Source organism: Rhinolophus sinicus, chromosome 5 (assembly GCF_057876585.1).
Source record: "Rhinolophus sinicus isolate RSI-liver-muscle chromosome 5, RSI-T2T, whole genome shotgun sequence".
In the NCBI taxonomy this organism is placed as follows: Eukaryota; Metazoa; Chordata; class Mammalia; order Chiroptera; family Rhinolophidae; genus Rhinolophus; species Rhinolophus sinicus.
This window is the reverse complement of record NC_142505.1, coordinates 39,210,741-39,225,334: the sequence shown is the minus strand read 5'-3', so window position 1 is coordinate 39,225,334 and position 14,594 is coordinate 39,210,741.

The following is a 14,594-nucleotide window of genomic DNA, read 5'->3' as shown; positions in this document are numbered from 1 at the left end:
AAAGTACTGGGTATTTGGGCCTCAACACATGAATTTCGGGGGATACAATTCAACCCATAACAGCCTCCCCTCCCACCCCATCCCTCTCACGCAGATTTTTGTGTCTGGTTGTCCTGTGATTCGCTGTGTGGCAAGCAGCGTGAACCCCAGAGAAAGCCAGTGACCACAGGGCCGTCTACTTCCTAAAAGAATGCCTGCCTCAAACCAAGAGAGAGGTGGAAGAGTCCTGGGATCTGCACCCCCTTATGCATACCTGCACTCTACTGCAGACAGAGCCTCCTTGCGTGGCCGCTCAGGATTCGGGGCAGCTCCCTGAGTTTTAATGGTGACAAAGGAAGTTTCCATTAGAGGCCACTGAAATCTAGTTAGGATAACCTGGGAAAGATACAAACCATTGACCATCAGAGGCTTTAGACTAGGAGGCTTCAGAGATCTCAGGTTGCTTTTACAAGCAAACTACAAAGTAATAACAGAGCCAAGGCTGGAGGAAGTATAAGAACTCTGCAAAGCCCAGTTAGGTGGCAGCACTGTGAAAGTTACTGTTTCCTGTTTGCTAACAAACCTCCTTCTTCCACAGGGGTCTTACTCACTGTTAGTAGGTCCTGTTTGCCAGTGGCTCTGGGTCACTTCACTGAAAGCCGTCAACTTATGTTTCCATTTAATCTCTGTTGTCCCACCTCTTCCTTTCTGGTCCCTCTCAACACATTTCTTCAGTTGTTTCTAATCCCTCTGAATCCTCCCACCGCCATTTGTTTTCACTTCCCCCAATCCTCTCAAGGATTTCAAAATGCGGTACCAATTTTACACGCACGTCAACATTGAATTTAATGAATGGGCTTGATCTCAGAAACACCTTCACCAACACGATTCCTCTTTTTCACCAGCGGATAATATATTTTGTGCAAATAAACATCTTACTGCGGTTCCATCTTGTATTTTCTTGATTACTAGTAACATTGTATTATTTTGTCATGTATTTTTTTTTTATTAATTGTATTTCTGATTCTGTGAATTGTCCATTTTTCAATTGGGTTGCCTTTTTCTTATTGATTAATATATCCGGATAATTAGATATTTATCTTTTATGTAGCTCATGAATAATTTCTTCTCAGTGTCCCTTATCTTCTCACTAATTGGGCTGACAGACTGACTAGTCCATAAAATGCTGTTAAGTGGATATAATGGAATATTGGCTAAATAAAATTTTGCAGAAATGTTCAAAAGTTATTAAAAGAATTCCATCCAGTATGAATTGCTGTAAATTTTATAAATAGGTAAAAGAAGTAAATATGGTACATTGATCAATGAATTGGGTTTGAGCAAATGGGTACGCTTCCTTTACCAGCATATCTGTCTCAAATAGCTTAAAGTGTGAATACGTTTCTTAGTTTTATATGTCCATTTTCCCTCATATCCATTACCTTTCTTTCTTTTCTAACCACACAAGCAATGTATTTTATTATGGAAAGATTTTAAATACACACACACACACACACACACACACACACACTTTTTATGCCTACCCAATAGTTATCCCCCCTTTCATCCATAATGGTAAAACCCAGATTTTATTCAGGTAGCCTCTCAAATTTGTTAATTTGATTATTTAATTCTCTAATTTTACTACTTGATTTATGAATTTCTGAGAAAGTTACATTAAAAGGAGGGGTACAAGGGGCGGCCAGATGTCTCAGTTGGTTAGAGCGTGAGCTCTGAACAACAGGGTTGCTGGTTCAATTCCTGCATGGGATGGTGGGCTGTGCCCCCTGCAACTAAGATTGAAAACAGTGACTGGACTTGGAGCTGAGCTGCACCCTGCATAACTAGACTGAAGGACAATGACTAGGAGCTGATGGGAACACTGTTCCCCAATATTCTCCAACAACAACAACAACAAATGAAAAAAAAAAAAGCAGATGTACGAGAAACCTAGCCTCAGGCCCTTCAGTGAGACTGAGGGACCCTGGGACCCTGGCACTTCATGGGGTGACCACACAGGGAGAGGGTCCACTCACTCAAAGTGTAGTGAGCCTGCCTTTGTACCTGTTGCAGGTTCCATTTAGAAGATGCTCACACAAGTCCCTAAAAGGGGTTTCAAGTAGACTCAAGAGTGTGGCAGTTTGCAGAACTGGTGGACTGGCAACCCCAGTAGACATCTGTAGACATCTGTCTGCTCGTATAAGGAGGTTAGGTGAGAGAACTTGGCAGATGATGTGACGTATGACAGACTGGTATCCTGCCTACTCTACGGGAGAGAGGGTCTAAGCCAGGAGCAGAGAAGGTCTTCTTATGAGGGACTTTGTATGACTTGAACTGCTAGCCTTGTGAATGTGGTGAGATTGCCTGTGTGGCTAGAGGTCTGGGGAATCTCAGGTTACAAGTCAAATATCACAGATACGTTGTAGGCACAGACTCAGAGAGCCATGAAATGTGCACAGAATTCTTTAGAGCCAAACCACACACACTCAGGCCCATACACCAGATGAATATGCTACAAAACAGACACGATGCTACGTAGAGGACGTGGAAACTTCTCTGTGTTCATTTTTTTGTTATATTTCATACCCCAAATAATTTAACATGTAAGAGATAAAAAGGGCTAATGAACATATCAATCATCTAGCTTAGGAAACAGAACCCTACCAATCCTTCTGAGGACCCCATCCATGTATGGTTCGATTTAATACTTTAAACACCTTCACCTCATGTGTCACCGGCCAGAACTGCGCTGCACGCCCATATCTAATCATGTTATTTGAAGAGTGGCAGTACCATCATGATCGATTGGACTAGAGGTTTTCAAACTGAGAAAAATTTAAAATATCTAATTCATTTAAAAAATACAATAATAAATCCAGTACGTTAATTACACAAACTTTTTAAAAAAAATGTATTTTCCAAAACAAAAAATCCGTGACAAAAACCTCATTGTTTTACATTTTTGCAAACCTCTGTCTTGCTCAATAGAAGACAGACGGATTCTCATATCTGCTTCTGCACTCCAGTCTGTTCAAATGTTGTTTTGGTTGAAGTACATGAAAAAAATTTGGCCTCACAGGAATATGTAGTTAGAAATGAGGGGAGTATTTTAATAGTCTTTTCAGATCATTATGTATACTCTTTGGATACACCCAAATGCAACAAATGATAGCTTCTTACAAGTTAGTAGCAATGTAGAATCTAAAACTACATCAATATACTTTTCAAACTGTTACAGTAAAAATCCACTGAGCTATTTTGCCATTGGAATAGATTCTTTTATTCATGCATCATGTTTTATAATTTCATGCTGGTCATTTGGAAAACATTGGTTCACTATGTGTCGTGTTATTAAAATATATCCACATACTCTTTGGTGCGGCTCCCTGTAAGAGGCGGAGCTTATGTTCTCTCGCCTTGAGCGTGGGCTATACATATGACTCACTTCTAAGGAACAGGATGTGGAGGAAATTACAGAGTATGACTTCTGAGCGTAGATCATAAGAGACATTGGGTTTCTATCTTGTTCCCTCTCTCTTGGATCACTTGCTCTGGGGGAAGCTAGCTGCCATGTTGTGAGGATACTCAAAGCCCTGTGGAGAGGTCCATGGGTGAGAAACTGAGGCCTCCTGCCAACAGCCATGTGAGTGTACTTCTCGGAAGCAGATGCTCGAGCTCCAGTCAGGCCTTCAGATGACTGCTGCCTCAACAGACATCTTGACTGCAACTGAAGGAGAAACCCTAAATCAGAACCATCTACTCATAAGCCACTCCCAGATTCTTGACCCACAGAAACTGTGAGATAATAAATGTTTGTTGTATCAAATCACTATGTTTTGAAATAATTTGTTCTGCAACAACATATACCTAATATACTGAGTTATGCAGATCTTCCAAATGTTGACACATTATTCAATATAAGAAAAAAAAATCACATTTGCTCATACCACCACCAAACTCATCAGAAGAATCTTTTAAGCACTGGGAAATGGTCAAGATATATGGCAGATGCATGTTTTTCAAAATTCTAATTTTTGCTTGAAAGACCAAATTTTATCATTGGCGACAAATGTCAGTTGTTTCCCTGGAAGTGACAAAGCTCACTTTGTTCATTTTATAGAAAATGTCTACCAAACACCCAAGTCCAAATAATCACACTGTTAGTCATTCAAGTAAAAGAGGTGTTTTTGGGAAAAGAGTCTAGTTCGGCTAGCAAATCAAACAAGCACAGAAATGCTTTTTATTGAGCAAATGACACCTATTACCACCTCCAGGGCAGGAGTCCCACAGCCAGGAGGATAGCAAACAGCGTAGCCACACCTGCCACCAGGACCAGCAGTCCCAGGATGTCAACCCACGCTATGGTTTGCAGGTGTTGGGGTTGCCACGAAAGACACGACTCACACAGCCACTGGATGAAATGCTTTCCTCACACAGAGAAGAGGAAGGGCAAGAGCAGCTTCAGGAGTGAGTATCCCCTATGGTCTGCATGAGCCCTCTTGTCCTGGAAGCGAAGAACTCCAGTCCCTCCCCACCAGGAACAGATATAGTAGTGGGGCTAGTCCAGTGCCACGTGACACACGTTTGAGCAGAACAAAGTACACAAGAAGTCCGGAATAGGGGAAGGTATTTCCAAACAAAGAGAGATGCCCAGCACAAGCCGTGACCGCTCTCTATCTCTTTGTAAGGAAATGTTCTAGGAGGCACAAGGCATGTGAGTATTCTTAGGCGACTGTACAAGGATTGGAAGACTGTGCACATGTGACTGCCTGACCTAACACTTCTCCTCTAGACAAACATAGCACCCTGGTATGCAGCCGACTTGCGTTACGCATACTTCCCACTGTTACACAGAATAGCCAAAGGACAGGTACTGAAGGTTCAAAATGAGTAAAATGCATACTTTTTACAGCTTCATTAAGGACATTCTTAAGTGAAACTGGCTCCCCCTCCCTCCCCAAGAGCGTTGGTAAACAATACGACTACAAATATAGTTTGATGCCACTGTCTTGATTCATGTCAAGCTGTTCGCAGTTTTACACACCATTTTAAATTTAAATGTCAACACAGGAAAAAAATGCAAATAAATTTTACTATGACTGTGAAAGTTTTGACCTTGCAGATCCCCCAAAAGGGTCTCCAGGACCTACGTGCTAGCGCAGAGGACTTGGGCAACACTGAGCAACAAATTACTAGTAGGTGGAGGAAGTGGTTGTAGCTCAGCAGGCCGATGGGCAAGTGTTTACTTCACTTAAAATGTTTAGAAAACTAAACTACTGAGTTACATCTCTCATAAACAGCTCTGAGAAATGTGTTCTTCATCTGACTGCTGAGAGATACTTTTGAGACACACAGGGATGATAGGTTTCATTCTCTCCCTCCCTCACCCCTGCACCCTCCCCCTCCCATCGTGACCCTGTAACTGTCAGTCCCTCAAACGTCCTGCAGTTAGTTCCCTTTTAGCCCACCCCTTCCCTTCAGAGGCTCCAGAGTCCCTGTCTCAATCCCAATCCCATCAGTTGCTCCCATTTCTAAGCAGGCGATCTAAGGGGTCTCCGAGGGGAACGGTGAAAATAGGCAGTGGGGCGGACAGGTGTTGCTGAGGTCTGGGAAAGGAGGCTGACTTTCTCCAGAATCCAGGCATTTTGACATATGTGGTGGACAGGCCGGGTAAAGCTACAGGAGGGTCAGTGACACAGGAAAGTTATCTTCTTGCGAAGAGAGGCGGCAAGTCAGGAACCATGGCTCGTCCTCCTCCCTGCGCCTGTCCACACGTGTCCCCACTACACACAGCTCCGACTCCTGCAGCCACTGCTGGAAGCAGCATCAGCGCTGTGGGGCTCACACGTGGAGCCCCGTGGGTTATGCCCTACGGCCAAGGTCTTCCCGTCTTCCCAGGGAAGGCAGGCAATGCAGAGTTGGTAACAAAGGGTCCTGGGGACTATCTAGCTATGGTCTCTATCTGCAGAGGTGGGCAGAGGGCCAACAGCACCCGAGCAGGCCGAGGGAGCGCAAGGCTGAAGCGGCCGGACACACGCGCCGGCAGAGGGCAGCGCACAGCGAAGCGCCGAAAGGCTGCGGCCAGGCCCTTTTCCTCCAAAGTCCGGGTTTCTCTGACTCAGGAACGACCCCTGGAGGTAAACACTCCACAACACCTCGCACCGCTCCACCCCTTCAAGCACCCTCCTCACAGCCAGGTTTGTCCCACCTTCCGCTTTCGAAAAAGACAGCAATTCCGGGGTGGGGACCCCAGGAGCTCTCTGGGAAATGGAGTCTCTCTCGGTCAAAAGAATTCTGGGAGTCGTAGTTCCTACTGTTCACTTCGCACACGCGCATTGCCGTTTCACGTCACCGGCGTCTATAGCTCCGCGGCTTTGGGGGAAGAGTGTGCGTCTGTGCACGGCCAAGCCCTGACTGTCGGCCCCTCAGGCTCCTGTCTGGCGGGGAGGGGGCTCGGGGTGGAACGAGACCGACGGACTGGGGTTCTCTGTCAATTATAATTGTTAATTGTAATTGGGCAATTATAGTGGCAGGTGGTATCTCCGAGATACAGGACCTAGCGGCAGCGCGTTAAAGCCCTGAGGAGAGGCATCAGAGCCGAAATTTTGGGGTGTGGCATAGGATCAGGCCGAGGGGCGACGCACCCAAATTCTGGGGCTTCGAAAGCCCAGAGTCTCCAGTGAACAGAGGTCTATGACCTTGAAAGGGCCCTTGAGTCAAACTGAAGAGAAGGGCGTTATCCCTTGACAGTGTAAAGCTGTTTTCGGTTTCAGGCAGGGGCGCACTGTGACCTGACTTCATTTTATCAAGGTCATTGTGGCTGCTATTTGGAAAGATCACGAGGGGAGGGCATTGGGGACACTGCACTATTCCAGGAAGATGTGATGAGAGCCAGTGGTGGCAGTGGCAGTGGGATGATGAGGGCTCAGGGACAGGGAGATGTTGAGAATTTCCAGATTTTTGGTGTGGTCCCCTCACATGTCTGCAGATATTTTCACCTAATGAAATTCTTACTCATAATCTGTCTCAGCCCACCACAAGATTTGAGGTTTCCACAATGAGCACAAACGTGCAAATCCACCCACAAAACTACTCAGATGCACCTTTTGACCCAAAGGCCATTCATGCAATCACACAGTTCTGTTATACCCACCCTTGTGAGCACACTGGTATGTGAACACACACAGTCACAGGGCTACTCATGATCACATCCAGAAACTCCCTGCCCCAGACAAGGAGGGCCCTGATACATGGATCCTTCATCTCAGCTCAAAGAGCTTCTGCCCAGAGCTGAGGATGCCCTTCTATCTTGGGCTAAGTGTTGCCTCCCAAAAGGACATATGTTGATTTCTTTGGCTCATTTTCTGGAAACTTCACATACAGCACAGCTTTTAGACTTCCTACTATGTCCATGTCCACTATGACTCTGACTCTTCCTAGTTTCCTTCCTGCCACCCTGGCCTAATGGGAGAGGGAAATGGGGCTTGAATTCAGGTCAGGGTTTTCCATATTCTGAATGTGTTTGCAGAGGGCCTTCCCAGAGCAGTGGTTCTGAACATACTTATGTGTGCTGGAGTCTTCTAAGACCCCAATGAAATCTGTGAACCCTCTTCGCAGATAAACACACATCTTCATACCTACACTATTTTGAAAAGAAAATTGAAACCCATCTGTGGGGCCCTGGTTAAGAACCTCACTAGAGGTCCATCAGAAAGTCAGTTTCCTGGTTGTCCTCTCTGCAGTCTTTAAGTGACCCTAGAGGGGAGAAGAGTAGGGCTTCAAGCACCCAGAGGAGTCAGGGTGTGAGAAAGGGGCACCTGGCCTCCCATCCATCTGTTACCCTTAGTTACAGGAGCCAGGCAGTTAGTCTTGCAGGTCCCCTGCTGGGTAGTCATTCAGCTGGTTAGTGGAAGAGTCAGCCAGGCATGCAGTTCAAGCTTATCAGATGTTTAGTTATTTAGGATTAGTAGGTCAGTTAGAAAGCCAGTAGGTCAAATGATTTGTGGTTTAGAAACTTAATCAGCTAACCAGTCAGTCAGTTGCCAGGATCCATCAGTCAGAAGGTAAGTTTAATGGTTAGTCTGCCCGTCAGGGAGTCAGTTGTTGAGAACAGTAAACAGTGAGTTCATCATTGGGACAAAAGGGCACTTGTGGCGAGATCATTTAGGTAACAGAGTGCATTTCTACTTGCTACCTACACCCTGGAAGACAATGTAAGCTGGTGGAAGAAGAGTTGACTCCTAGGCCACCAGAGGGAGCTCCAGCTTGCTGGGAAACAGGCCTCACCTGGTGTGGAGAACAAGAAAAGCTGCAGAGCAAGGGCCAGGCCAAGTTGTCACTAGAGGGCAGTGTGGCCTTCCTTCATTTCCACATTCTGCACACTGGAGGCTCCACCGCAGGCCCTGGAAGCCCCAGTCTCTCCTAGCTTTTGAAGAAAGGCTCCTGAAAGGACTTCTCATCTGGGGACTGCCTAACCACGACCTGCTTGGCTCTGAGCTGGGAGGAAGCCAGCCAGCTACGCATGAGGAGGAGGACTTGCCTTTCCTAGGACTGCTGCCAGGGGCACACCAACATTGGGGAGGAGGGAGAGTGGAGGGGGAGGAGCGCCTCACTAGTCTGCCCCAGGAGCACTAGTCGGCCCCTAAAGCTGAGGCACGGAGGGCAGGATCTGTCTTCTGTTGAGGTGCACGTCACCTCCCAGGCTGCTTCTCCTTCAGCATATCTAGGGGCCAAGGGAAGAGCCAGACCAATGGCCTAAAACCTCCAGACTCCTATTCCTTTGCTGAACTCTGTGGTCAGCTGCTTCTTCTGAAATGGATAGCAACTCTGACTAAAGCAGGAAGATGGAGATTAGATACAGAGAATGAAGGAAACGTGGGCAAGGGCAGACAGTGAGCTTAATTTACTGTGGGGAATAATTGAGATGTTTACATAGGTGTCAAACATGGCATGGGGCATAAAGGCAAGGGGTCAGAAAATTCGAGTTCTTTTCTCCTCCAAAGGAAAGTGCATGGGTCCAGAGAGTTGTATCTACCAGTTATGCCTAGAGCCTGATGCTAGGCCTCGAGGTGGGCCCCCTGGCTTAACAAAATGCGCAGGGACACGTTCTGGTTCCAGCCAGTTTTTGTGATTCAGAACCGTTAAAAGAGTAATGAGGAGATCCAAGATGGCAGGGTAAATGCCGTGCTTGCCTTATCCCGTGAACACATCAAAATTACAACTAAATTATAGAACAATCCACTTGGAGAACTACCTGAAGTCTAGCTGAACAGAAGTCTTATAACTAAGGATATAAAGAAGCCATGTCAAGACTGGTAGGAGGGGCAGAGATGCAAAACTGGCCAGCCCCAAACCTCCGAGTGGCAGATGAAAATTGGGAGGAATATGTTGGCCACAGAGGTTCCCCCCAGAGAAGCAAGGGACTCTAGCCTCACACCAAGCCCCTCAGCCTGGAGTACTGGTGCCAGGAAGAGGAGCCCCCACAACATCTGGCTTGGAAAAACAGTGGGGATTCTGACCGTCTGAGTGGGACAGGAGGTTGCAGGAAACCCAGCTGTCCTCTTAAAAGGGCTCACGCACAGACTCACTCGCTCGCAGGCACTTGCCTTGGGCTCTGGTAGAGGGACGGTGACTCAGGGGGCATCGAAGACAAACAGGAGGCAGACTAAGGTGTGTCGCTTCAGGTGAGGGCTGGAAGATAGTCGCCAATTTCCCTGTGTGGGGTCGCCCTCCTGTGTAGCCAGCAGGCAGACACCATCTTTCTGTGCTGAACCCTCCCCCACAGGGCCAAATCTGATTGGCTGGTGAGCTCCGCTGCCGCACCCAACTCCTGCTCCTTGGGACTGCATTCCCTGGTAAACACATACACGTAAGCTTTTTTCTCAGATTCTGCTTTCAGAGGAACCCAAGCTTAAACAACCCATTATAAGATGATCCTATAATACTTTCTTGAAGATGCTGCCTTAGAAAAAATACAGGAAAAGAGAAACGAAAGGAACTAGAAACATGAATGTCTGCACAGAAATGCAAGAAGGAGGTTATTCCCTGGAGTGGGATAGATTCTCAGCTATACCCTCAAGTTTCATATCTTACTTATTCCATTGTGTGAGGGTAATGCAGTGATGGGGTAGAGGAAGTGGTGTGCTCAGGGACCTGAGAGAGCCTTGCAGTCTACGATAAGTCATGTTCCAGGCCTAAGTCTGCCACTTACTCTGACTGTGTGATCGCGGGCAGATGCCTACCTCTGGGCCTGTGTCCTTACTTGTAAAACAGAGATAATAAATGTCTGCTCATGCTGTGAGACATAGAGACTGTCAGCTGAGTGCTCAGTCCATGGTGTTCAATCAATGGTAAGTCTTGGTGGAACAGGCTTCTGTCATTAGCTCTGGACTGTCCAGGATCCAGTTTCTCCTATTGCTTCCTGTGTGCTTACTTAGCTTCCACAATAAAATGGAAAGCCTCTCAAAGGCAGTAATGGACGTTTGTCATCAATAGAGACATTATCTCTTTCAAATAGCTGACTCCAGCTTTACTGCCCAGACCAGCAGAGGCTTTAACGCCTTGGGTTTGCTTGCCTCCTGTTGCAGGCCGGTTCCCAGGAAGCAAGCTCTGAGACAGGTATGTCTGCAGGAAGTTTACTGGGGACTATTCTTGGGGTCAACAGTGTGAAGGAAGGGAAAGAAGCAGGATGATGCAGAAGTGGGCTGCGATGTAGTCACAAGACTGCAACTGACCCTGTGGGGAGTGCTGAAGCTGGGATGGCCCTTCAGAGTTGTCTCCAGGGCTTTACATCTCTGCCCTGCCCAGTCGTTGGATGTCGCTGGCCTGGAAAGGAGGTACCACCAGCCTGCACACTCCCAGCCACTGGGGAAACAAGTCCTGAAGTGGGGGATAAGGGTGGTGCTGCATCCACACCTTCAATTTCAATGGGTGGCTTTGGAGAATGTAGCAGTCACTGCTAGTTCTCTCTCCAGTATCCACTTTCCCCTTCTTCCTTATTAAGAGGTGTCTGATTTGTTTGAGACAGCAATATGCCCCATAACAATCCCCACTTCCCTAGACTCCTTTGCAGTAGAGGTGGGCCAAGGGACCCCATTCTGGCCAGTGAGGTTTAAATAGCAGTCTGGGTTTCTGATGACATGGTGGACCCACTGAAGAAAATGAAAGGCTTTATTTGTTTAACCACTGTAATCAGGTTTCTGTTGCATGTCACCAAATAGTGCCAAAAGGTTCACAGAAGCATTATTATATCCTGTTTAAAAATGTGGTCCTTCGAGTTAATTGACAACAGCTTTGAGTCCCAGCTCTGCTGCATACTAGCTAGCTATGTGTAAACTCAGAAGGTCACTCCTTTATGCTTCCCCATTTCTATAAAGTGGGAATAACAGTAGCATCTAATGCACGTCTCAACATATAACACTAGTGTCACCAGCTTGTCCCAGTTTGCCTGAGACTTGCCCAGTTTTATCACTGGAAGTCCCTCATCCTGGGAAACCCCTCAGTCCCAGGCAAACCGGACAGATGGCTGTTCACCCTATTAAAACACATCACAAAACTACCCTACTTCCTTTAGATGGAAGACTGGGTCTTGAACTCTAAAAATTTATTTGATGCTACCCCCTAGTGGCTGGGTATAACATCACGGCAAAGGTTAGCTGTACATTATGTAAGTTTTTTCTTAACACAAACAGCAATCACAGATGGTAAGAAGCAGAGTCAGACTATTGTCCTAACCATTTAGATTTAAGTTGATAACTTGAAACCCGACTGTGTTTTAGCATTCACTGATATTCACCAGCAAATATGGTATCGTGTAGACTATTAGGATTAAATTAGTGTAGGTAAAGCCTTTCCATGGTATTTTCTGGTGTCATGTGAACTTGGGTTACATTCTGGGCTTTGACTCTGGAAAAGTGACTTCACTCCCCTGAGCCTGTTTTCTCATTTTATTAGGGGTAATAGGACCTTCCTCAGAAAGTTGTTTAGATTGATAAATGCTTGTGGGGCCCCTGGAGGGAAGCATGCCCCCCCCCCCCAAATGGTGCCTTTACTACTGACAGTTATCTAGAAGCCAGGCCTCAGGCTATCCCTCTGCTGAGGGGGCTCTGTAGCCCAGGGAGGAGTCATGCTGGCCCCTCAGCGATCAAGGTCGGTCTTAGCGGACAGGTGGGCTTCAGAGGCCAGAAGGCCTAGCCAGCCACTCTGATGAATTCAGCTGGCTCCTCTTAAGCAGAAGCTATTACTACTCATCTGAGCTGGCCACTGGGTAGGCACTATGCAGGGGTAAGACCCCAACACTGAGGTCCATGGCCTTGAGCAATGAGAGCCACCAGATGCCCAGGCCAGAACTCTGTGCCAGCCACCATCAAAGCGACAACTGCAATGTAAACCCAAGCTGTTTTCTGCTTTCTATTGTGGTTGTGTTTAAGTACGCTAGGGTACATCCACCATAGCCTGGGCAGCTAAATCTCTTCTGAAGGCTTCCTGAAGATTCAGAGACACGGAAGCCTGCATCCCTGCCCCTCCAGCATCAGTCTTTACGAGCTCTAAGAAACGGAATCACTCAAATCATTCCAAAAGTCTAATTCTGCTATAGCTGTGAAGACTCTCAAAACAGATTAATAACAATATTAGATTAAGTTTTTCAATTCTGTCTACAAGTGAAATTAAAGAATACATCACTCATTTATTTGCTGGCTTCTGCTTTGTTCTGTGTAACTCAAAAGCCTTGTAGTCCTGTTTTAGTGTCTTGATTTTAAGTTTTAGTTTCATTAATTTGTAATGAGATTTAAAAAAATGTTTCATCTATATCATGAAATATTATGCAGGGGCTATAAAAAGAACTATCTATATCTATATCTATCTATCTACATCTATCTATCTCTCCATCTATCTATGTACCTACCTACCTACTTGTCTATCTCAATGTGGAAACATCTCCCAGAGATACTAAGAGAAGCAAGTTAACGAGAAACATGTCTAAGACATATCGTTAAAGGAAACAATTGAAGAAAAAATATTTTTAAGGGAAGCAAGCACAGAATAACATATTTAAAATATTTTGTTCCTATTAAAAATTACATATATTTCCTGCATCGTCATGGAAATTTTCTGTAAGAATATCTGTCAGGCAGCTCACACTGTTCTCTCTGGAGATAGGATTAGAGGAGAATTTCACTTTTGAAGTTGTTTTCAGTATCGTTTGATTGGTTTCCAGTGTGCATGTATTCATTTTAATAAAAAACAAGAAAGCAGAATATACACCTGTATACACCCCCACCTGCCATGAACTAAGCCATTAAGACAGATACCCAGATACCAAAGACTAAATCCACTCATCTCAGTTCAGTGCTCAGTGTTTTTTTATAGAATGAAATGTCTCAGAACTTGACATTGAGGAAGATATTTTAATGCTATGCTTACCCGATGTCTTGAGAGGCTGTGTTGAGAAGCTGGAGCTGGTGTATTGAATTAAGAATAGTATATAAATGTCTAATCACTATGTTGTACACCTGAAACTAATATTGTAGGCCAACTATAACTAAAAAATAAAATTTTAAAAATCTGGAAAAAAAAAAAGAAGATGCAGATTATGACGTGCTGAATGAGGAAGCACAAGCAACCCACACACGGAGGCAGCAGGTAGCTCCCTCTGCGTCTGAGCTCCCACTTAGGGGAAGTGAAACCCACCTATGGGGTCGTTTTGACTGAAGAGGCAGTTTCAATTACATTCACACAAAGGAAGTAGTCACAGGATTTATTGCTGGGGGGGGGGGGGGGGGACGGACGGGCAGCCCTCCATCTCATGTCCTGAGGAGCAGGAGATAGAAAGCAGGGTAGCAGGCACCTCTTACTTGTAGGGTGGTCGGGGCGGAGGTCACTAACTTATTGCAGGCTTAACTCGAAGCAGTTATTTTAAAAGGCGCCTGGGAAAAGTAAAGTAGGCACTGACGGTGGGCAGCCTAAACTCAAGTTCTTAGTGAAATGGCCAGACTCTGGGTGTGAGCAGGGCTGTCATACTGTGAAATGCCTCGGCCGCCATTCAGAAAAACAAAGCTGTTTTCCACAAAAGTTGTTTATCTCATCCCAGAAGCAAAACCTGCAGCTACACTTTGAATGTTGGCTCTTACCCAAAATATTTACGTTTACCAACAGAGGTGGCAAATTAATTTTTAAAATATTTTCTGATTCACTTTTGGTTTGAAATCTTCAAAGTGTGTTGAGCAGTTCTAATTGAGATATTGCAAGAAGAAGCAAAAATACAAAAACAACAAAACTGATAGGCATTAAATACTCGAGAGACAACACAAGATTGTCAGCAATAATAGAAGCAGTTAAGATAAATTTTAACCCAGTTCCAGGCCACCAGCTGTGCCACGTCCTCTGGGCCCACCAAGCTCTGACGCTGCTGTCAGAGGAGGAAGCAGGACTGCGGTCCGTGTCATCTCTGCTGGGCCTTGGGGCCTGGCCCTCCCTTCCCCACAGGGAGTATAGAGTTTTTTTTATTTTAAATATTGTTATTTATCCAAAGAAAGGATCAATTAAAAAAATATTGGCACTCACTTGAACAGAACTAGAGTGACTTCTGAGTACAAAGCATTAATGGGACGTATAAG